General features: G+C 42.9%; 1 protein-coding gene across 1 annotated transcript in view; it reads right to left on the reverse strand.

Moving 5' to 3' along the window:
• FBXO10 (F-box protein 10) overlaps positions 1-24,143 on the reverse strand; it is a 555,020-nt gene that overhangs the window by 144,453 nt on the left and 386,424 nt on the right. The window lies entirely within an intron of this gene.

Below are 24,143 nucleotides of genomic sequence, written 5' to 3' on the forward strand. Positions count from 1 at the left end.
CACCAGCTCCTCCAGTTCGGTGAGGGCAGGTGCCCTGTTGGTTCCACCTCCAGTCTGGCTGGCCTCCTTCTGGATTTCCCCCATCTTCCTCTTGGTTACAATCCTCAGGTCATACCAGCGCTTTTTGAGGACCTCTATGTCCCTGTGGGTCACTCCCACAGCATTGACCTGCGCCTGGATGGCCAGCCAAATATTGCGCTTTTCAGCCTCAGGCACTTGCAGGGACTGCCTCCCAAACAGCTTCTGGTGCTGCTTCACCACCTCCTCCACCAGCACCTGGAGTTCCTTGGGGCTGAATTTCAGCTTCCTCCTCCTTTCCCCTCCATCTCTCTGTGTCCCCTGGCTGGACATGATGTTATTTTTGCTGCACGAACAGGCACTGGCTCCCTGCCTCTCCTCTGCACTCCAAGCCTCTCCAGGGTCTGTTAATTGTGTGCACCTGCCTGGGTGTGGCCACTTCCTGGTTGGGTGGGGTGTGGTTGCACAGGATTGGCTATTTCATCAAGTCATGTGATTTTTTTTTACCGATTCGGTATTTTCCGAATCGGTAAATACCACCGCGGTATTTACTGATTCGGTAAATACCACCTCGGTATTTACCGATTCGGTGAATTCCGATTCTTGATTACCGAATGTTACCGATTCGGTAATTGTTACCAAATTTTTACCTACATATAACTTACCGATTCTTAAATACCGATTCGGTACGGCTCGGTATTTAAGAAGCGGTAATATTTATTTACCTACATGAGGCCCCTAATGAGCAACTAGAGTGCTAACATTCTGAATTTATGGCAAATGTGTGACACATCTGAATGCCTTTTTCATTGAATCAAAGTAAAAAACTGACAGTATGCCTACTGAGGAGACTGCAGTAAATGAGGAACTTAGGAAACTTCATAACAAGTCTCCCAAGATGGCCACCAGAGACAAAAGAGCCCAAATGTAGCGCAAATATCACCGAGATGTAGCCCAAGTATAGCCCAATGACAGAAATCCCAGAGTGTTTTAAAGAACAACTAGAGCGCTAACAGTCTTACTTATGACAAAGGTATGGCACACCTGCAGCCATCTTGATTGGAATAAAGTGGTAACATTTAAAACATTTAATTTGCAAAGGAACAAAATGAGGGGGTTCATTTTGCCATAGAAATTATGACTAGTGCTGCAGAAAGAAAACTTAGGGCACATTTTGACTTCTCAAATCCTCTTTTATTTCATTAAAAAGTTCTGACATGCAGACTGAAACATGCACTTTGAATACCAGCAGCAGACTTCCCTGGTGAGCAGTAGCTTTACTACAGTGTTCTAATGAGGAACTAGAGTGCTACCATTCAGAATTTATGGCAAATGTGTCACATCTGAATGCCTTCTTGATGGAACCAAAATAAACAAGCATTGAAAATGCAATAGGTCTCGCCCTCGTTTAAGTTAAAGCAATTCTGTTTGTAATTAGGTGGCTTTTTAGCTTTGATTAGTGTTTTTCAAAATGTCATGTAAATAACATGCATATCTGTATATGTATGCAGGCATTTATATTTGTATTTATATAGATATGCAGATTATATATATGTTTATATATGTATGTATATACATATATATACACATACATATATATAAATGCATATATGTGCATATGTGTGCGTGTAGAGAGAGGTAGAGAGGTAGAGATGTAGAGGTAGAGACGTAGAGGTAGAGAGGTAGAGGTAGAGAGGTAGAGGTAGAGAGGTAGAGGTAGAGAGGTAGAGAGTAGTAGAGAGAGAGGTAGAGAAAGGTAGAGAGGTAGAGAGTAGAGGATGAGTAATAGAGAGTAGAGAGTAGAGAGAGAGTAGTAGAGAGAGTAGTAGAGAGTAGTAGAGAGAGTAGCAGAGAGTGAGTAGGAGAGAGTAGTAGTGAGTAGTAGAGAGTGAGTAGTAGAGAGTAGTAGCGAGTGGGAAGTAGAGAGTAGTAGAGAGTAGTAGAGAGTGAGTAGTAGAGGGAGTAGTAGAGAGTAGTAGAGAGTGAGTAGTAGAGAGTGAGTAGTAGAGGGAGTAGTAGAGAGTGAGTATTAGAGAGTGAGTAGTAGAGAGTAGTAGAGAGTGAGTAGTGGAGACTGAGTAGCAGAGTAGTAGAGAATGAGTAGTAGAGAATGAGTAGTAGAGTGAGTAGTAGAGAGTAGTAGAGAGTGAGTAGTAGAGAGTGAGTAGTAGAGAGTAGTAGAGAGTGAGTAGTAGAGATTAGTAGAGAGTAGTAGAGAGAGAGTAGTAGAGAGTGAGTAGTAGAGAGTGAGTAGTAGAGAGAGAGTAGTAGAGAGAGTGAGTAGTAGAGAGTAGTAGAGAGAGTAGTAGAGAGTAGTAGAGAGTGAGTAGTAGAGAGTGATTAGTAGAGAGTAGTGGAGAAGTAGAGAGTGAGTAGTAGAGAGTAGTAGAGAGTGAGTAGTAGAGTGAGTAGTAGGGAGTAGTAGGGAGTAGTAGAGAGTGAGTAGTAGAGTGTGTAGTAGAGAGCAAGTAGTAGAGAGTGTGTAGTAGAGAGAGAGTAGTAGAGAGTAGTAGAGGGTGAGTAGTAGAGAGTGAGTAGTAGAGAGTAGTAGAGTAGTAGAGAGTGAGTAGTAGAGAGTGAGTAGTAGAGAGTGAGTAGTAGAGAGTAGTAGAAAGTGAGTAGCAGAGAGAGTAGTAGAGAGTAGTAGAGAGTAGTAGAGTGAGTAGTAGAGAGAGAGTAGTAGAGAGTGAGTGGTAGAGTGAGTAGTAGAGTGAGTAGTAGAGTGAGTAGTAGAGAGAGTAGTAGAGAGTGAGTAGTAGAGAGTAGTGGAGAGTAGTAGAGAGTAGTAGAGAGTAGTAGAGAGTGAGTAGTAGAGAGTGAGTAGTAGAGAGTGAGTAGTAGAGAGAGTAGTAGAGAGGGAGTAGTAGAGAGAGAGAGTAGTAGAGAGAGAGTAGTAGAGAGTAGTAGAGAGTGAGTAGTAGAGTAGTAGAGAGTGAGTGGTAGAGAGTAGTAGAGAGTAGTAGAGAGTGAGTAGTAGAGAGTAGTAGAGTAGTAGAGAGTAGTAGAAAGTGAGTAGTAGAGAGTGAGTAGTAGAAAGTAGTAGCGAGTGAGTAGTAGAGAGTGAGTAGTTTAATTTAAAAGGAACACAATGAGGAGGTTCATTTTGCCATAGAAATTATGATTAGTGAGGAAAAAAGAAAAATTAGGGCACATTTTGAGTGACTTATCAAATCCTCTTCTATTTCATTAAAAAATTCTGACATGCAGACTGAAACATGCACTTTCAATACCAGCAGCAGACTTCCCTGGTGAGCAGTAGCTTTACTACAGTGATCTAATGAGCAACTAGAGTGCTACCATTCAGAATTTATGGAAAATGTGGGACACATCTGAATGCCTTCTTGATGGAATCAAAGTAAACAAGCATTGAAAATGCAAAAGGTCTCGCCCTCGTTTAAGTTAAAGCAATTCTGTTTGTAATTAGGTGGCTTTTTAGCTTTGCTTGTATTAGAGTTTTTCAAACTTTCATGTACATACCATGCATATGTATGCATATATGTATATGTTTGCATGAATTTATATTTATATAGATATGCAAATTATATTTATATGTTTATATATTCACTGAAAAAACCATAGGTTTCACACACGTTATAGTTACGAATTAGCATTTAAAAAACCTTGCAAATTCACTTAAAAAAACCATAGGTTTCACACATGTTATAGTTAGCTGGACATTTCACTCGTAAAAAAACAATGAAATTCCCCCGTTATAGTTAGTGCAGGCAACTATAACTCACGCGACCGCAATCCTCTGCTGATGACGTCCGATATTACATCACTGTATTTAGACACTTATTTACCCATGTCTTCTTCCATTAATCTTTCGCTATACATATATTACAAATATTTATTTTTCATAAAGACACATATGTCATCAGTGATGTAATATCTGACGTCATCAGCAGAGGATTGCGGTCGCGTGAGTTATAGTTGCCTGCACTAACTATAACGGGGGAATTTCATTGGTTTTTTACGAGTGAAATGTCCAGCTAACTATAACATGTGTGAAACCTATGGTTTTTTAGGTGAATATATATATACATACACGGTTATAAATATGGAACTACATTAAAAGTTAAAAAATAAAATGCACCCAATTTAATTAATACATACAATAAAGAAATATAGTTGCACTGGGTAGTTATATTTCGGATGTTTCCATAGGAACATAGTTTTTTGGGTTTTCTAATAACTTTGGCACCATTTGATGAATCTTAAAAAAAAGTTATCCAAACAAAGCTCATCTACTCCAGCTCCTTACCAGAAAGTTTCGGTGTGATTCGTCAAGGTTGACAAAAAGGGAGGGTCCCAAAACACGTTTTCCCCATAGGATAATTGAACAGCAATGCGGCAAAAATGGCTGAATGGAGAAGACAAAACCTGGCAAAAAGATAAATCTTGGTCCAGAAAACGTGCATTTTGTCATTTGATGTAAATCCGCTCAGTAGTTTTGGAGAAAATAAGATTTAAAAAAAAGTATATTTCACACCGCAGAGGATCTGAAGACATGGCATATCTAGAGATAAAATCTACACCACATCAACAAAAATTTGGTGGCAGCCAATTTTTGACTCAGGGACTCAAGCCCCAGTCCTGAAACAAATATAATAAAACATATAGAGGGACAGGGTAGGGCTACCCTGCCGCTCTAAGCCTGGTGGTCAGCCCCAAAAACATTTTTTTCAAAAACGGGACCGTGGATCAAGGAAAATCTGTGATACTGTTTTAAAAAACCACGGTCTCACACTTTTTAAAAATAAGCCTCCAGGGGCTGCGTTTTCTGTTTGATTGAGGAGTGTGGTATGTGGCTCCCGTCCCCCACCACTGGGCCGGTATGTTAATTATTGGGGAGGGGAGCAAGCGGCCCACCTCCCCAAGTTTTCCTGAGGTCCCAGAGACACCATCTCCTGTGGCAGATTTTAATTTTAGGGGAGAGTGGTGCGGTCCTTGTTGAGGCCCCACCACTCTATTCCAAGGGGACAATTATGTTTTCTAGGGGAAGGGGCATACAGACCCTGTCCTCTAGCCTCATTGAAGCCCCTGGGGCAGCAATTTAAATTTTGAGAAGGGGGATGTCCGGCACCCCTCCCATTGCCGTTCACCTGGCCCTGTGACCCCATCTCTGTGGCCCAATGACAGCTGCAGGGTCCAAGGGACCCCATGCCCCAGGACACTGCTGTGTTCCCTGCCCAAGAGAGGGCAGGCAGGTAATATAACTTTATTCCCAGCCCGCACTCTCCTGGGCAGGGAATACATCCTTGCTCACACCCTGGACAAGACCAGAGAAAAATGTTGCTCTCGCCTGGGTGGGAGTAAAGTAAAAGAGTCACCTCCTGCCTGCTTCACAGTGGGTTCTGGCTGGAGAGCTGGTAGGAGCCACTGGGGCTTTGGAGCTCCCACCTGCAGTCTCAACCAATTTAGGCTGTTGTAGGTGCCCCGGGTGGATACCCAGGCACCCACTTAAAAAAAAAAAAGAGCCAACTCCCACAGACACCCACTATAGGTGCCGGCTGGGGACTCAGCAAGGACCGCAGGAGCCTTGGAGCTTCCCTAGCGGCCCCCAACATTTGGATATCCTTAAAAAAAAAATAGTTGGCTCCCGCCTTCATCCAATATGGGTGCTGGTTGGGGAGATAGCGAGGTGACGCCGGGGTGTTGGGGGCTCCCTCTTTAGACCCCAACATTTGGATATGTTGTGAGTGCCTCGGGTGGGTACTGGGGCATGATTAAACAAGTATTGGCATAGCCAATAGGTCTCGCCTTTGGGACCTTATAAGAGTTTAGCCATGCAACAGTTAATGTTGTTGCAGTAAGGATATTGTGCTGCATAACTAAATACTTAAAGGTCCCAAAGGCGAGACCTATTGGCTATGCCAATACTTGTTTATACCCTAGACAATGGAAAGACATCCACCACAGCACACAACCTAAAAGTTAATTCCTACACCAAGGCTAAAAGAGAAATAAGAACAATTCTCTGTAGAAAAACTACTAACTTCTAGAATCCAGGTTGTCCTTGTTCGACTCAATTGCCTTGATTGTACAACTTTTTTTTTTTTTTTTCCAACTTAAACCTTAAAGCTTCTTACTTTCTGGAAAGCCCTCGCCTCCTCTCTCGAAAGAACAAGCCATGCCTGTCCAGTTCGCAGCGTATTTCACTAATAGTATGACTGGCTATGATTTCAAGTAATCATGGGGCTTGCTTCTAAATATGGCCTGAGGCAACCCCAACACATCGGAGGACTGGGGGACACACCTGAACCTAATGGATTAAACCAAAACTAACGGGCCTTCTTCACACACCGGGGGCAAGGGCCAGAGCTTGAGGGGGCAAGATGCGCTCAACGAGCAAGGCCAGAGCCCCAGGAAGGCTGGGGTAGCGCACCCATACAAGTTCTCAAGATTCTAAGGCTCTCAAGTGGCGCATCCATGCCAGGTTATTTGCTTCGAATTCGGTGAACGTTTGCCTAGATTGCACAGTAGCATGAACAGGACTACATGTCCCAGAATGCAAAGCAAAACTGGATAAGCTACTGGAACATTAACCTGTGAAACTTGAGTGCTCTGCCACGCGAGAATGGTGCCACTACAAAACGGTCATCTTCTGACACTAAGAAAACGAATTTCAGGAAAGAGGGGGCATCCAGCAGCGAACGGCACCTCAGAGCGTTATGAAGGCTGGGTCAATCCGCAGGGGAACGGGAAAGGGCACCACAAATTCTGGGTGTAATCACAGCTATTAAACATGCTAGACACGCCAAGGAGCAGGAACCAGATCTGAAAGAAACGTGGGTGCACCCAAAGCTGGCTGGTACACACGCCAAAGTGCAGCAACGGATGCCATGAGGAAGACCCCGTCCTACTCTATGCACACAGTCCGGGGCATCTAGAGCTGCTCAGGACTCTAAACTGCGCCACATGTGCTGCGCATGTGCTCCTCGTGCACCCAGTACACCTCTGCGAAAGCAGCGCGCGCCACCACTTCCTACAGCACTGGGTGGCGGCTGTGCAGATAAGTGCCACAAAGCTGCCGAGGAGCACACTGCCGGCGGGGATGCCGCACTATCGACTCCATGAAAGGGCACATATGCTGCAGCGGTGAACGTGCTGCGGACCAGGCTGCCGGGAAGTGACTCATTGCAAAAAGGTGCAAGGGTGACGTAGAGGGAAGCCAACTAGGCTAGAACAACACAGACTCGTGGTGATTAAGGTACTTGGGCGTTACCGAAAACTAACTATTTGAGTTGGCGGTTGAAATTGGTGAACACTGCAAAAAGTGAAAGCAATGCAATCACGCTCCAGTGGGCGCTGAAAGCACTGCAGGGTTGCGCGCGCGCGTGCCGGCAAACACGCGAGTGGTGCGTGCGCAGCACCGCCAAAAGTGAAAGCAATGCAATCACGCTCCAGTTGGCGCTGAAAGCTGGCAGCTGTGCACGTTCACGCTCGCGTGAACGCAAGCGTTAGGCCAGCACTGGTAGGACTTTGAAATCCCTTATACTAAATGTCTCGCCTGAGACAGCGCATGCGCTGGCTCAGGCGAGACCTAAAAATAACAAAAGAAAGAATAATAAATGAACATCAGGCACTGGCAATTTATTATTCACTGCATCTGCAAGGAGCACCCCATATTGTTTTCTGCCTGGTGGTGCCATAGAATAGGCAGAGGCACTACCAGCCATTATTTAAGTGTGGGGACTACAGGAAGTGCAGTAGCACCCCAGCAACATTAAAAAACACAGCAAGTCTCCTGGCTCAATGAATCCATGGCCCCAGGAGAGCTTACCATATTTTGTTTTCAAAGTACTCAGAGTTGTAGCTGTGTGCTGCTCAGATGGAGTGCAGGGACCCCTTGTTATGTGTTCTATGGTTGCATTTTGACAAAGGCAATAGTTCTGCTTTATACATGTTGATATGCTGAACCCTTGATAAAGCCAATAGGCCTGCTTTTTATATTTTGGCATTCTGACCTATTGACTAAATCAGTAGGTCTGCCTTATTTAAAATTACACCTGTTACATTGTTGTAGTCAGGGCCGTGCCCTTCTAGGGGCAAGGCACCAGTGGGAGGTTGGGCGCCCAAACCAACCTGGCAATGGGCATCTTATTTTACGTTAAAAAAAACATAGCAATTCACTGAACAAGGTTAAAGTGATGTTATAGTTAGGAATTGTAATAATACATTACTTTAAATTTTTAAAAAACTTTCAAAATTTATTGAAAAAAACAAAGGTTAAAGGAACATTATAGTGAGGTGAAATGCCACTTAAAACATTACATTTCAAATGAACAAAACCACTGAAATTCACTATAGTTATCTCAAGTTACGATAACTCACCCCCTCGCCATGCACTAATTACCTCCCATGTTACATTACTCATGACATTACTTATTACATCATTAATAACATGACTGCAACATATAAAATTTCATTATTGATGACGTCATTGTTCAATGCAGGGGCACGAGCGAGGTAAGGTACTAAAATCTCAGTACTTTACCGAACTCTAACTTTACTTTAACCTTTATTTTTTCTGTGAATTTCTAAGGATTTGTAATGTAAATTATGATATTATTACCATATCTAACTAAAATGACACTTTAACCTCTGTCTTTTTCAGTGAATTACTAGGGTGTGCACAGCAGGAAATTGCACACTCATTTGTGGTTGGTTCCCTAAGAGTGATCAGATATTCAGGAAGGGTTCAATACAGGGAGTGGCTGAGTGCAGTAGGGTGTTTGCAACCTAAGGAACTTTGGGTGTCTAGAGGGGGTGGGCTCTCTGTGAAGTGTGCAGGGGAGAGCTGTGGGTTGGGTTAACCACCCCAGTGTGGTTGGTTCCATACGAACGATCAGCTATTAGCGAAGGGTTCAGTACAGGGGAATGGCTGTGTGTAGTAGGGGCTTCACCACTTAAGGGGGCTTGGATGTCTAGAGAGTGGACTCTCAAAGGAGGGGTATACAAAGGGCAAACACCGTGCACAAAAGGTACTTGCCCACACGTGAGTAGTTGGTTCCCCATGAGTGATGAGCTACTCGGGAAGGGTTCAGTAGGGAGTGAAGGCTGTGTGTAGTAGGGGTTACATAAGGTGTACCTAAGGGTACTTGGGTGTCTAGAGGGAGTGGCATCACAGTGAAGAGTTGTGTACAGGGCAAAGGATCTGCATAGTAGGGGCTAGGCCAACTAATGGGGCTTCAGTGTCTGCATGCAGTGTGCCCTGAGAGGAAGTCGCTTATCAGAGAAGGGTTCAGTACAGAGTGAAGGGGATGAGTAGTAGAGGCTAGGCCACCTAATGGGGCTTGGATGTATTGAGGGAGTGTGCTCTGCATGAACAGTTCTTTACTGAGGCTGTGCGTAGCATGGGCTGAGCCGCTCAAGGGGCCTTGCATGTCTATATGGAGTGGGCTTTCCATGAAGGGGACGTGCAAGGGTAAAACTGTGCACAAAAGGTACTTGTTTACCAGTGTATCATTGGTTGCCCACTATAGACCAGCTACCGCAAAATGTTTGGTACAGAGTGAAGGCTGTGTGTAGCAGGGGCTTGAGCATCCTTAGGGGATTAGGGTAGAGAAGACGCTGGGGGGGTATGGAGATGCCCGATTGCAGGGTTGTGGTAGGAGGTTTTGGAGGTCTGGGAGCCTCCAGAGAGAGGATCTGAGGAGGACCCTGATGCTCAAGAGGATATGACTGAGGGGAAATGGGCTGGCTACCCGAGGGAACCACCTGGGGAAGATGATGTACACGGCACCGTAAAGTACACTGATCAGCGGCGATCTGACCCTCCTGCTTTGTGGAGAGGCTGATGCTGGGTCTGCCCCTCTACATACCAGTGCTGCCACTCGGTTGCTGCCGCTGGGGTCCTCCACAGTCAGCCCTGGGGTCTCCAATTTTGGATTAGGCTTTATATGAATTAGCAGAAAGGAGGGATCCCTGACCTGTGTTGGTTGATTTGTGTTTCTTAGTTTGCTTCTGCACCCCCCTCTTATTATTCTTTTTCTTGCGATCTATACATATTAGATGACACTGTTTTCTCCTACTCTTTTTACTGAATTACGCTCTGCCTATGTTGAAGGGTTCGTCTCAACAGCAAAGAGTGTTGGGGGCTTTACATAAATTGTATATGGAGCTTTGCATGGCCGACCACTGTCTATATCCTGATTGACCATTATGAATCTGTTATGCCTTGACAACTGATGCAATGCTGTATATCTGTCTGCACCCTCTGGTGTTTATTATACTTCCAGATAAACAGACGTTTAAACAAAAGTAAGAGTGTTAGGATGTCTAAAGTGATTGTGCTCTCCCTGAAGGATTGAGCAAAGGGAGAAGGCAGTGTGCTGCAGATACTTGCCCACACAAGTCATTCATTCCCCACAATAGTTCTGTTTTCTGTGAAGGGTCCTGTACAGGCCAAAAGCTGTGCATAGCAGCGGCTTAGCCACCTAAACGGCCTTGGGTGTCTAGAGGAAGTGTGCTCTCCATGAATTGTTACTGCTGGAACTTTTTTTTTTTTTTTACTTTTTCAGTGATCCAGCAGTACTCCTGCAGGACCCAGCACATACCCCCATGTGGTCTCATGGAACTCTCATGGGACCACTTGAGGGTTCCCCCTGTGTCCTGTAGGAGTAATGCAAGACCCGCTTGATGAATTTTATTTTTAAGTTTATTTGGGTCTTTGTAAGGAGGTTAAGGTACCACTACCCTGGCCCGTATAACTTCATTTTATTTTTTATTTTCACGACACATGCAATGGGACAGATATGGCCCATGGGGTCAAAAAAGCCTACTTGTCCAATCAAATCCCTCCAATTTTTGATTGTAGGGTCCTGCAGAACAACCATCCAGACACTGTTTAACTTTAATTTCTCAAAAGCGGCTGAACAGATTTACACAAAAAGCACACTTTCTCAGTAATTATCAAGCTTTCTGCCACAGTTGGTGTAATTCTGTTCAGCCACTGTAGTGGCCAGGTATATAGTTATATACAACCAGTTTAATGTGCATGATTCAAAAGACCTTTGGAATGTAAACAGTCCAATGCAAGCACTCTATAGAGGGCACACTGATACACAAATGGCCAATAGCATATGGTGATGGAATATTATTCTTCTGGGTAAAGGCCCAAGTCCCCGCTGTTTATAAGCTGCTGTCTCTTGCAAAATGCTATCAATTTGAGCTGATACAGCAAAAAAATGATGGACAGAATGCTGACAATGCAAACATTCTCCCCCAGTCAAAAGATCTGGGACCGATTTCAGGGTATATCACCCATCTTCAGCCAGGCTAGCTTGAATCCAGTGGGGCAGTGAGCAAAGGACCCATGTCTGGGCATACCCATCCCACTTAGGGCAAAAATTGTTACAGCAAACAAATGATGGACCGAATGCTGACAATGCAAACATTCTCCCCCAGTCAAAGGATCTGGGTTAAATCCATTGTTCTTTTGCCCACTACGCCACCACAGTTTGGACCCAGCCATATGCAAATCAGTCTTGACCCTGTGCCCCATGGGAACAGTCCAAACCGAACTGCCAGGCCAGGTCATCCCTGGACCGGAAACAAGCATCCTGGGACCGGTTTCAGGGTATATCACCCTTCTTCAGCCAGGCTACCTTGAATCCAGTGGCGCAGTGAGCAAGGGACCCACGTCTGGGCATACCCATCCCATTTAGGGCGAAAAGTGTTACAGCAAACAAATGAGGACGGAATGCTGACAATGCAAACATTCTCCCCCAGTCAAAGGATCTGGGTTAAATCCATTGTTCTTTTGCCCACTACGCCACCCCAGTTCAGACATGGCCATATGCAAATCAGTCTTGACACTGTGCCCCATGGGAACAGTCCCGACCGAACTGCCAGGCCAGGTCCTCCCTGGACCGGAAACAAGCATCCTGGGACCGGTTTCAGGGTATATCACCCTTCTTCAGCCAGGCTAGCTGGAATCCAGTGGCGCCGTGAGCTAGGGACCCACGTCTGGGCATAGCCATCCCACTTAGGGCGAAAAGTGTTACAGCAAACAAATGATGGACGGAATGCTGACAATGAAAACATTCTCCCCCAGTCAAAAGATTTGGGTTAAATCCATTGTTCTTTTGCCCACTACGCCTCCCCAGTTTGGACCCAGCCATATGCAAATCAGTCTTCACCCTGTGCCCCATTGGAACAGTCCAGACCGAACTGCCAGGCCAGGGACTCCCTGGACCGGAAACAAGCATCCTGGGACCGGTTTCAGGGTATATCACCCTTCTTCAGCCAGGCTAGCTTGAATCCAGTGGCGCAGTGTGCAAGGGACCCACGTCTGGGCATACCCATCCCACTTAGGGCGAAAAGTGTTACAGCAAACAAATGATGGACGGAATGCTGACAATGCAAACATTCTCCCCCAGTCAAAGGATCTGGGTTAAATCCATCGTACTTTTGCCCACTACGCCTCCCCAGTTTGGACCCGGCCATATGTAAATCAGTCTTGACACTGTGCCCCATGGAAACAGTCCAGACCGAACTGCCAGGCCAGGTCCTCCCTGGACCGGAAACAAGCATCCTGGGACCGGTTTCAGGGTATATCACCCTTCTTCAGCCAGGCTAGCTTGAATCCAGTGGGGCAGTGAGCAAGGGACCCACGTCTGAGCATAACCATCCCACTTAGGGCGAAAAGTGTTACAGCAAACAAATGATGGACAGAATGTTGACAATGCAAACATTCTCCCCCAGTCAAAATATTTGGGTTAAATCCATCGTTCTTTTGCCCACTACGCCACCCCAGTTTGGATCCAGTCATATGCAAATCAGTCTTCACCCTGTGCCCAATTGGAACAGTCCAGACCGATCGCCAGCCAGGTCCTCCCTGGACCGGAAACAAGCATCCTGGGACCGGTTTCAGGGTATGTCACCCTTCTTCAGCCAGGCTAGCTTGAATCCAGTGGCGCAGTGAACAAGGGACCCACGTCTGGGCATACCCATCCCACTTAGAGCGAAAAGTGTTAGAGCAAACAAATTGAGCTGAAGCATAATGAGAGCATGCAGAGATCAATATCAGTCCTTAGGCTGCAGTCCATCAATTAAGCTGAGCTACTTGTCACCATCCATATTCTAGGCCCATGTTCCTGATGAACTTAAGATCTTCTTTGACCTTCTTGAAACGATAAACTAGCTTTCACCATCAAAAATCTATAACTCTTAAGGAGGACCCCTTAAATTTGTCAAAAAAGAACAATTTACTTGCCTTCAGTAACTTTCTTTCTGGTGAATACTCTATCTAACCATGAATTCAGCACCATGTGAATTTCCCACAGGTCAGACACAATCAGCAAGAGTCAAAAGCAGTGTTTGTGTGCCAGTAGGTAGCGTCGTCTGCTTTAGAAGTAACAAAAGGAGCCACATAGAAGTACCACCCTTGCATGCTTATTTCAGATTCTTTCTTGAACTCTTCCATGCCCTTAGATGCGGATACTGCGAATTGAACGAATCAGTGTGCAGATTCCTAGATGTTTAGATGGAAGAGACCCATACCACCTAACAGGGAGGTGGTGGGGAGTCTGTAGTTCAACTAGAAAAAGCATTATCAAGGGTAAGTAGCTAGTTCTTCTGATGGCTACTTCTAATTGCATAATTCTTATCTTATGAACACGTACAAAGCAGTACCTCCCAAGTACGTAGTACTGTGGTTCAGACTAAAATGTCCTGCGTGACGGAGCGCCCAAAAAGAACATATTAACAGACCCAGCCGTCGAGGAAGCAGAGCTTCATGAAAGTGTACACTGATACCAACGTAGCTGCGCCAACGCAGTAGTAGCAGCCTTGGCCCAAGTGCAGAGCACATAGTCCTTCTGGAGGCTGCTGCTTACCCAGTGCGCAGCAGATTTTAATCCAGAGGACTCTCCATCGAGAGCTGGTCTGTTTCTGCACCACCATGCCCTTCTTCTCCCCAGAGAAAGCCACAAAGTGCTGATCGTCCACCTGATGTTCTTTGGTATGTCTTTTAAAAAACGGAATACTCTCTTGGGGTCCAAACTATGGAGTCTCTCATTCTCTTTTGAGAGATGACGTGAAGCAAAGAAGGTTGGGAGGGTGATGGTTTGTCCAATATGAAAAAGCGGTAACCCCCTCTGTAAGAATGCAGCTGAGTCCTTAACACCAGCTTGTCTGGAAAAAGGTCACACATGGAGGCTGGACCAAATGGGTCTGAAGTTCAATCGCCTGGAGTATGAATGTTATCGTAACCAGGAAGGCCATTTTTAAGAGTGGGTAGGAACAATGGACAACTGTGCATTGGTTCAAAAGGGGTACACATTAGAAAAGTGAGAAGAAGATTTAAGTCCAACTGTTGGATCACAAAAGGTTTGGATGTGAACATATGCTGCAAACCTTTTAGGAAACACATTGCAACTGGTGATAGTTGATCCAGCAAACATAAAAAGGACCAACAAGTAAGCTTTAACTGTGACTAGAGCAAGATCTTGCTGGGACAGAAACAAAGCAAACAACAACACACCTGACATTTTTGCCTGAAATGGGTCCAACTGACGGGAACTGCACCAAGCCACAAACTCGCCAATATTTAAGGAAGTCAAAATTACAAACATCAACATCAACAACCACAAGAGGAAGATCAAAGCGAATCAACTGTCACTGCTCAATCTGCAAGCATGAAGGTGCAGAACCTACTTGCTTCTCTGACAGAAGGTCCTCCCGAAGTGGCAGCCTAATCAGAGGAAGGATGCTAATGAGCAGAACTTCCAGGTACCACACTCTCTTGGCCCAGTATGGAGCCACTAGAATGACTTTGGCAAGGTTGTTCCTGATCTTCATCAGAACTCATGGCAGAAGATGTAGCAGGGGGCAGGCATACAGTCCTGTGCTGCACTCTAGATGGAAGGCGTCTCTTGGAAACTTCACACTGCGCATTCTCAGCATTGACAAAGAGAATGAGCCGGGATTCTCCCCACTGTCTGTACATGCCCTTTGTCACCTCCAGGTGTAACCGCCATTCATATTCTGCTAGGCGGCGCTGGATGAGTTTATCAACCCTGGCGTTTACAGAACTCTGCCAGGTGGTGTACCACCAGGGAAAACCCTTGACGATTCAGCCAGCTCCAGAGGCATAGAGCCTTTTGGCACAGGACCCACCATTGGCTGTGGTGATGGCTGTGAAAACCTGCACCAGCAATCCCTTGATGGCGGGCAGGAAGGAATTCAATGTCAAATGAATACCCACAACTCCAGCAAACTCATGTAGAGGGAATTTTACTTTAGAGACTAGAGTCCTCTGATCACCACCTCTCTAAGATGAGCACCCAACCTAGTAGCGACCCATCCGTCACTACTGTCAAATCTTGATGGTGCAGGGAGAGGGATCTGCTGCATGTCCAACGGTGGTCGAACAGCCACCACTGCAGGTCTTTTGCAGTGTCCTCCGACACATGGATGCAATCTGACAGGTTCCCTTGGTGCTGGGCTCACTGAGACTTCAGGTCCCACTGCAAAGCTGGCATGTGCCATGTGGCATGGTCAGCGAGCAGCATGCAGGAGGCTAGTAGGCTCAGAAGCCTCAGGGCCATTCTCATGGAGACCCAGGACAGAGGTTGAAATATCAGGATCATAACCCGAATGCCCTGGACTTGTTGGCCTGGAAGAAAGGCTCAAAACATATTGCATCCTGGATGGCTCTGATGAAAAGGTGCTTCTGTAAAGGAATCAGATGTGACTTCGGTAGATTGACAACCCCAATGACGTCAAGAGGTTCTCAGTTGTCTGCAGGTGGTCTGTGACTAACTGTGGTGAATGCCTTCAGCAGCCAGTCGTGGAAGTAGGGGAAGACTGGTACCCCTGACCTTCGCAGATGGGCAGTAACCACAGCCATCCCCTTTGTGAACACCTGAGGGGCAATGGTGAGGGCGAAAGGGAGCTCGACAAACTGAAAGTGGCTGTGGCCTACCATGAATTGCAGGTAGCATTTGTGGGCCTGCAGCACGAGGCTGTGAAAATAAGGATTTAGCTATCCAGAATCCAGGGCAGAAAGAACCTGGGCAAGGGTGAGCATTTAGAATGTGTCCTTGCACAGGAAAGCATTGAGAGGACGAAGATCTTGAATAGGAAGGAGGCATCTGTCCTTTGACACGAGGAAGAAGCAGGAATACCACCCAGGTGCTACTTCTGAGGCTTGCACCCTTGCTATGGCTGCTTTGGCCTCCATTTCCTGGCATCAAATCGACTTAAGGTCCTCTGAGAAGTGGTTTGATGTAGGTGGGAGGTGTAGTAGGTTGAAAAGGAATGGCAGGGCTTAGCCCTTATGTACAAACTGGAGGACATATTTGTTGGATGTAATGTGTTGCCACCCCTGCAGGAAGTGACTGATCTAGCCTCCTACCAGATGGCTGTATGCCAGTAGGGGAACGCTAAAAGGGCTTGGAGATTGTGACCAGAGGTGCGTAAGACTGAGACAAGCGCTGCCTCTGGTGTCCAGGTCGTTGTTCATTGTGGATGACCTTTTTAGGTATATGCTCTGACCTCGAAAGGACTGGAAAGCCTGCTGAGCAGGCAGTGGACCCAGGTGTTCTCAATACTTCAAGTCCCTGGCATATCCCCGAAAAGGAACCGCAGGTAAGACATCACCCTATGTCCCATAGAGGGCTTAGCAACCTAGTAATTAGCTTGTGTGAATCGACCTCAAGGCAAGGGTGGCTGAGGAGAACATACCCTGGCCAAATGCATCTATCCCTTTTGACGCCTTGTGAAGGGAAGTGTTTGAAAGGCATTGGAGTTCACCCTATAGATGGACACTGGAAACACCAGACTTTCAGAGGTTTGATGCCTTTTAAGAGGTCCTTGTCTCCTGAAACAGGTCTGTGGTGGAGGTGATGTGTTGGTTGATTGGGGGGCCAGAACATGGTTTAGCTCAAGTGCCCAGTAGTGAATCAGTGAGGACTGTATTGAAGGAAAGATTAGGTTTAGTTGGTGCCTGGCCATGGTGTAGAATCTCTGACAAAACATTTATCTTTACCCCCATAGTGGGAAGATGGAGGCCAAGGACCACAGCAGCCCTTCTGATCACTATGGAACAAGATGTGCTGTCCTCTCTTACTGGCACAGGAGGGAAACCAACCCAGTATTGTGTGAGGTGTCAAGTCCACTAGCATGCAGGAGGTCCATGTACAAGCTGTCATCATCATAGCATGAGGCAAACTCGTCTCAATCCCCACCACTGTCATTTCTATAAGGCTGGCTCTGGTCAGAGTCTGAGCTAAAAAGATGGCACAGAGTCTGTGCATGACTGTGCAGCAGTGTAATCACCTTTAACTCAGAAGCACTGCTTTTGAGTTTTTCTGGATCCAGTCGGATACCTGGGGAAATTCACAAAGTGAGTAATCTGCGGTTAGACGTATCCATCAGAAGCAACATTTCCAGCAAATGCCTGCTTTGGATGATGTGACAAATAGAAAATGGTAAGGACCGAAGCAAATTGCAATCATACAGGAAAGCAATGCACATATTTCTTAGCCAACGATAATGAGAAAGAAGGGTGCGATGAATGTGATAGCTTTTGTGTGATGCTATATCTCATTCGTTAAATCTTTTGCTAATCTATATTGTTGATCATTTGCTTTGCAGTCCAAAAGTGCATAGTGATTGAAATGGATACATATGAGTAAGCTGTGAGGTTTGCCGCTCTCACACTCTTGCACTGAGGTAAAGGCGGCTCTCTTTGGAAATCCTTCATTTAGTAGGGGGTGAACAAATCAAGAACACAAAATTTTTTTTTTAAACCAAAAGCCATACTTACAATAAACAATTGACTTATTAAAATCTACCACCATTGGCATGGGTCATTTAACAGTATAAAATACACTCATGCTCCTTAAAGTGACAATTAGCTCCCAATACCAAAGGTTTTTGAGCGTTGCACGACATTAACACCAATTTGGGTGTTGTTTAACCGAACTGGTTTCCAGACGAATCAATCTTTGTGATAGAATTATTTGCCCAGAATCACCTCTGGTTTAGGGAGCAGCCCTGTTTCTCTACACCCAATAGGAATGAGGGTGTTTTACAATATAATTTAAAAAAATAGCACAGTGACAAGGAAACAAGACTCAATATCGAACCCTTAGGGTAAAAAAAAACCTGCATATGAACGAAATGCAAAATCATCACTGAAGGCAGTGTATGAAATGATTCATTGCATACATTAGTTTAGGAAAAGGCGAACAGTACAGGTTTTTGGGTTTCCTGGTGGTAAGGAGGGTGGATTCCAGTTCAGTGCTTAGAAGTATGGAGTTCCAAGCAGTAGTACAAGACTCGTGATGCAGCGGAGTTTACCAGCTCTATACACACACATACACACAACTCTCACTTTGGGCCCATATACATTCATACATTCAATGATCTAGCAAATATACGCTGGTCATCAATTTTGATTTACCTTAGAGACCTGTTACACCAGTATCATTACCATTCCATGTCTCCTTATGTAAATGTACTTTGTCGATAGATCTAGTTGTAGATTAGAATAGGAAGGAAATAATAACACATTTAACCTTTATTTTAAGAACCACAGACACTGTAGGAGTTTTAAAGATTTATCTGAATTAATAATTTTGTGAGTCAAATCAGAATACACGTAGATACACCAAAATTCTCCATCAGAAAAAATAGTACAGTTAGCTTATAATCGAGTAACATTAAATACATTCTTGTGATGACAGTACCTGAGGAGAGAAAGAACAGAGAGCAAATATGGAGCATAACCCCACAGAACTGTATGTACCTAGAATGGTGTGAGGACCTAGACATCAGAGTATCAAGGATTCAGAACAGGTTCAGGACCGGGAAGGTGACCTCTGCTAGTGCAACACCAGCGTAACACCCGTCTCTGGTGCTACTCTCTCCGGCTCGGGCTCGTCCGGAACCCTTCCTAGATATGCCTCCTCGGTTATGCCACGATTCGTCCCTAGTGTTGGATTCTTCAGTCAGATTACAGCAAAATCAGGCAGCATCTCAGCATATAGCATCAGCATCTCCTGTGGAAGTGTCTAGTGTGTCTAACTAACTAAAACTTACTTCTGTTATACCAATTCGAATGTATGATCCACCCCCAAATGTTTAAATTCTATGTACACCCCTTAATTTGATTGGGCCAGGCAGTGGAGTGAGGACATCACACCATACTAAGTGCAATAACCTTCTTTAGTTCTATTGTCTAATTCCCCGCCCCTTAATTTTAATACCCACAAGCTTTATTCCCACAAGCATTTCATATGTGGATCAATAAATCTGTAGTACAATGTTTCAGCTTCTTCCTTTCGTAGGTTCAAGAGTTGAGGTTCCCATGTCCTTGCTGGGCACATGTTTTGGCAGCCATTCAATGACATCACTGGTCTCAGGACAAGGATGCAACACGCATGCGTAGTTGTCGCAAAGGGATAGGGACGTCGGGCACCCTCCAAGGCCCAAATACGAGCTATTAATAAAGTCAGAGAAAAACATGTTAGAATACGAAATTAAATGAATTCACTGTATACCTCTTACTTCTACTCTAACCCCATTTACTTAATATATCTTTTGCATTAATAGCTTAGTAAAACTTGCACAGGTTAGTTTCAGCTTGGCATGTGCGTTAATGCGAGGATTTCGAGCAGCCATATTAAAAGCTATTGCGCAGCTGCAAAGATTTCCCACCAAGCGACAGAGACGTCATACTACGTAGTTGCAGTAGACGCATGCGCAGAAGAGTTCCCGCGTTTTTTGGTGGCCATTTTAAGGACACTCGGGTTACTGGTTAGTAAAATACATAGAAAAACTTCCCCTAGATACAATATGTAAAATGTGGTGCAACGTTAGTACTCACAAACATGTTGGTTATAGTATTACAGGTTAGTCAAGAGGATTGCATACGAGCAAGTTTTTTTTTCAAAACGAAACCTTGCTCCATCACTCGTGAAAGACTGCTTCTGGGGAAGAGATGTTAAAAACCTGGTGTCATGGTCTACAGATCCGCTTTTCATTCAAGGTGTGTTTGATGATGGCCCACAAACAGGGACATCTAAAGGATTGTTGGTGCCCTGGAAAAATATAATTTTACTGGCTCCTTTTCAGGACAGCTTTGAATTTATCATCCAATTTCAGGTCTTTCATGTCCTCTTTGGCCAGGTCACTCACTAACAGTGTACAGGCACATATGTCCAAATTCGGTGTTTAGCCAAAATATCGAGTTTTAAATTTCGACCTACAATAATATCGTGTTTTTAATATCGTAGGTACAGAATATCGAAGTCAAGAATATCGATGGACAGAATATCGATCCCAAGGTAAGTAATATCGAAGTTAATAATATCGAAGTAATTAATATCGATGTAAGTAATATCGTAAGTAAAAATTTCGATGTCAATAATATCGATATTTATTTAGTGTAATGTCATTTAATATGTATTTTATTTGTATGTTAAAGATTATTGTAATGTATTTTAATACATTTAAAAATAAATGTTTAGAGATTTATAATTATTTTACATTTAATTTAGCGTTTTAGTATCAGAGCGGGTTGTGGGTTTATAGGGGAATAGGGTGGGAAGTAATTTAATTATAATTAATGAATTAATATGTATTGTTTAATTGGTATTTATGAATAATTAATTGGTAATTAATTAATAATTGGTAATTAATTGATTAATTAATTGTTAATTAATTATTAATTGTACAATTATTTTATTAATTGGTTAATTATATACATAATAATTAGTTTATTATTAATATTTATTTATTGTTATTGTTAATTACTTAATTGTTAATTAGTAATTAATTGGTGATTTAATTTTATTAACCCCTTCCATGCTCATGACGGAACGGTTCCGTCATGAGCCACGGTTGAGCTGTCCTCATGACGGAACCGTTCCGTCATCGGCCCGCCCGCGCACGAACCCTTCAGCACCGCGGCGGAATTCGCCCAGCGCTGAAGGGGTTAAGTGATTAATTGATAATTAAATTAATTATGTGAATTTTTATGTGTAGTGGGTTGTGGGTTTATAGGGGAATAGGGTGGGAAGTAATGTAATTATAATTAATGAATTAATATGTATTGTTTCATTGGTATTTATGATTAATTAATTGGTAATCAATTAATAATTGGTAATTAATTTGATTAATAGAATAATTAATTTTTAATTAATTATTAATTGTAAAATTACTTTATTATTTGGTTAATTATATAAATTATAATTAGTTTATTAATAATATTTCTTTATTGTTATAGTTAATTAATTGTTAATTAGTAATTAATTGGTGATTTAATTTTATTAAGTGATTAATTGATAATTAAATTAATTATGTGAATTTTTATGTGTAGTGTGTTGTGTGTTAAAGGGGGAATAGTGTGGGATGTAATTTAAATTTATTTATTTAAATATTTATTTTACATAATTGGTATTTAATAATATTTTTTTTTTAAAAACATTGTTAACATGCAATTTTTTTATAAGAAATTATTGAATTGGTTATCATGTTAATAGAATCACTATGCTATCTAGTGGTTTCCCAACTGTTTTACTATCTGGAGTGGGAATAGTAATTTTTACCCCTACGCTATCCAACCTTTTCTCTACTGTTGCACTGTCTGGAGTGGGAATAGTGCATTTTACCCTTACGCTATCCAACACTTTCCCTACTATTGCACTCTCTGGAGTTGGAATAGTAATTTTTACCCTTACGCTATCCAACACTTTCCCTACTATTGCATTCTCTGGAGTGGGAATAGTAAATTTTACCCTTACGCTATCCAACACTTTCCCTACTATTGCACTCTCTGGAGTTGGAATAGTAATTTTTACCCCTACGCTATCCAATGTTTTCCCTACTGTTGCACTCTTTGGAGTTGGAATAGTTATTTTTACCCCTACGCTATCCAACGTTTTCTATACTGTTGCACTCTCTGGAGTGGGAATAGTAAATTTTACCCTTACGCTATCCAACACTTTCCCTACTATTGCACTCTCTGGAGTGGGAATAGTAAATTTTATGCTTACGCTATCCAACACTTTCCCTACTATTGCACTCTCTGGAGTTGGAATAGTAATTTTTACCCCTACGCTATCCAACGTTTTCCCTACTGTTGCACTCTTTGGAGTTGGAATAGTTATTTGTACCCCTACGCTATCCAACGTTTTCCCTACTGTTGCACTGTCTGGAGTTGGAATAGTAATTTTTACCCTTACGCTATCCAACACTTTCCCTACTATTGCACTCTCTGGAGTTGGAATAGTAATTTTTACCCTTACGCTATCCAACACTTTCCCTACTATTGCACTCTCTGGAGTTGGAATAGTAATTTTTACCCCTACGCTATCCAATGTTTTCCCTACTGTTGCACTCTTTGGAGTTGGAATAGTTATTTTTACCCCTACGCTATCCAACGTTTTCTATACTGTTGCACTCTCTGGAGTGGGAATAGTAAATTTTACCCTTACGCTATCCAACACTTTCCCTACTATTGCACTCTCTGGAGTGGGAATAGTAAATTTTATGCTTACGCTATCCAACAGTTTCCCTACTATTGCACTCTCTGGAGTTGGAATAGTAATTTTTACCCCTACGCTATCCAACGTTTTCCCTACTGTTGCACTCTTTGGAGTTGGAATAGTTATTTGTACCCCTACGCTATCCAACGTTTTCCCTACTGTTGCACTGTCTGGAGTGGGAATAGTAATTTTTACCCTTACGCTATCCAACACTTTCCCTACTATTGCACTCTCTGGAGTGGGAATAGTAATTTTTACCATTACGCTATCCAACACTTTCCCTACTATTGCACTCTCTGGAGTTGGAATAGTAATTTTTACCCCTACGCTATCCAACGCTTTCCCTACTGTTGCACTCTTTGGAGTTGGAATAGTAATTTTTACTCTTACGCTATCCAATGTTTTCCCTACTGTTGCACTCTCGGGAGTTGGAATAGATATTTTTACCCCTACGCTATCCAACATTTTCCTTACTGTTGTTTTTGTTGAAGTTGGACTAGTAGTTTTATTGTGTCTGATATTAAATATGTTTTGTAATATTTTAGCTATTGTAATATATAATTAATAATAAAAAAAATTCAAATTAAAATTAATGATTATTATTTGCTATATGTAATTATTTAATATTTATTAATGTTATTGTTTTATGTGTATAGATGTATTGGTAATTTAAATAAATATTTAATAATTTATATGTTACAGAAATTATTATTAAAAGTAATTATTAAGTAAGTGTATATATTATATATTATATATATGTTTAATTAAAGTTTCATTTAATTATATATATTTGTTATAAATTTTACATATTATACAATATATTTAATTATGTTTCTTTGATTTATAAGTATTATTTTGTTTATTTTACATATATTTTTAAACTAAAAAAAAAACGATATTTTTGAATTACGATATTTTTGACATCGATATTAAATTATCGATATTTTTGTACTTACCATGTTGTAGATAGGATGTCGATATTCTTGACCACGATATTTTTGTTGCGATATTTTTGTAGGTCGAATTTTTGTCTTTCGAAATTATGTCATACAATCTCCAAATTCTAAATGTGTTTACATCTAATATTCAGGGATAGTGAGGTGTATTTTCAATGCGGTAACACAGCAGCAGCTCACTAATATTACTGCAAATAATTTCTGTGACACCCTCCCTTTTCTCATATGCGAGGTCCCGTTTTGATCTAAGAGAAACGGGTTTTATGGATTTTGCATAAAACAAACACATTTCCATGCAAAATGTCTGAAATAGACCCTCACACGTCACCCACATTAAAAATAAATTAAAGGAAACGGTATTTAAAACAATCTGTATAAAAATTATTGAAGGCTATTGGGGCAAGACCCTCTGCAGAACAGAACTACCTCTAATTGCCCCCCCCCTCCACCCCAAGGCTGGGGGAGCCCACTTTGCCAATGCCTTAAAATATCTCTGCCTACAAATAGTTTTACTAGGCATAAATTGAACAGTTTACCAAGCAAACTCTCTTGCACTGGCATTTTCCTACCACCACCTTCTCAATGTTTACAGCGTACATTTGTTGTGTCACCTTTTTGTAATTTTAAGTAGGTATTGTACAGGTTTCCTTCGCCCTGTGTTCAT

Source organism: Triturus cristatus, chromosome 2_1, assembly GCF_964204655.1.
Source record: "Triturus cristatus chromosome 2_1, aTriCri1.1, whole genome shotgun sequence".
NCBI classification, from domain to species: domain Eukaryota; kingdom Metazoa; phylum Chordata; class Amphibia; order Caudata; family Salamandridae; genus Triturus; species Triturus cristatus.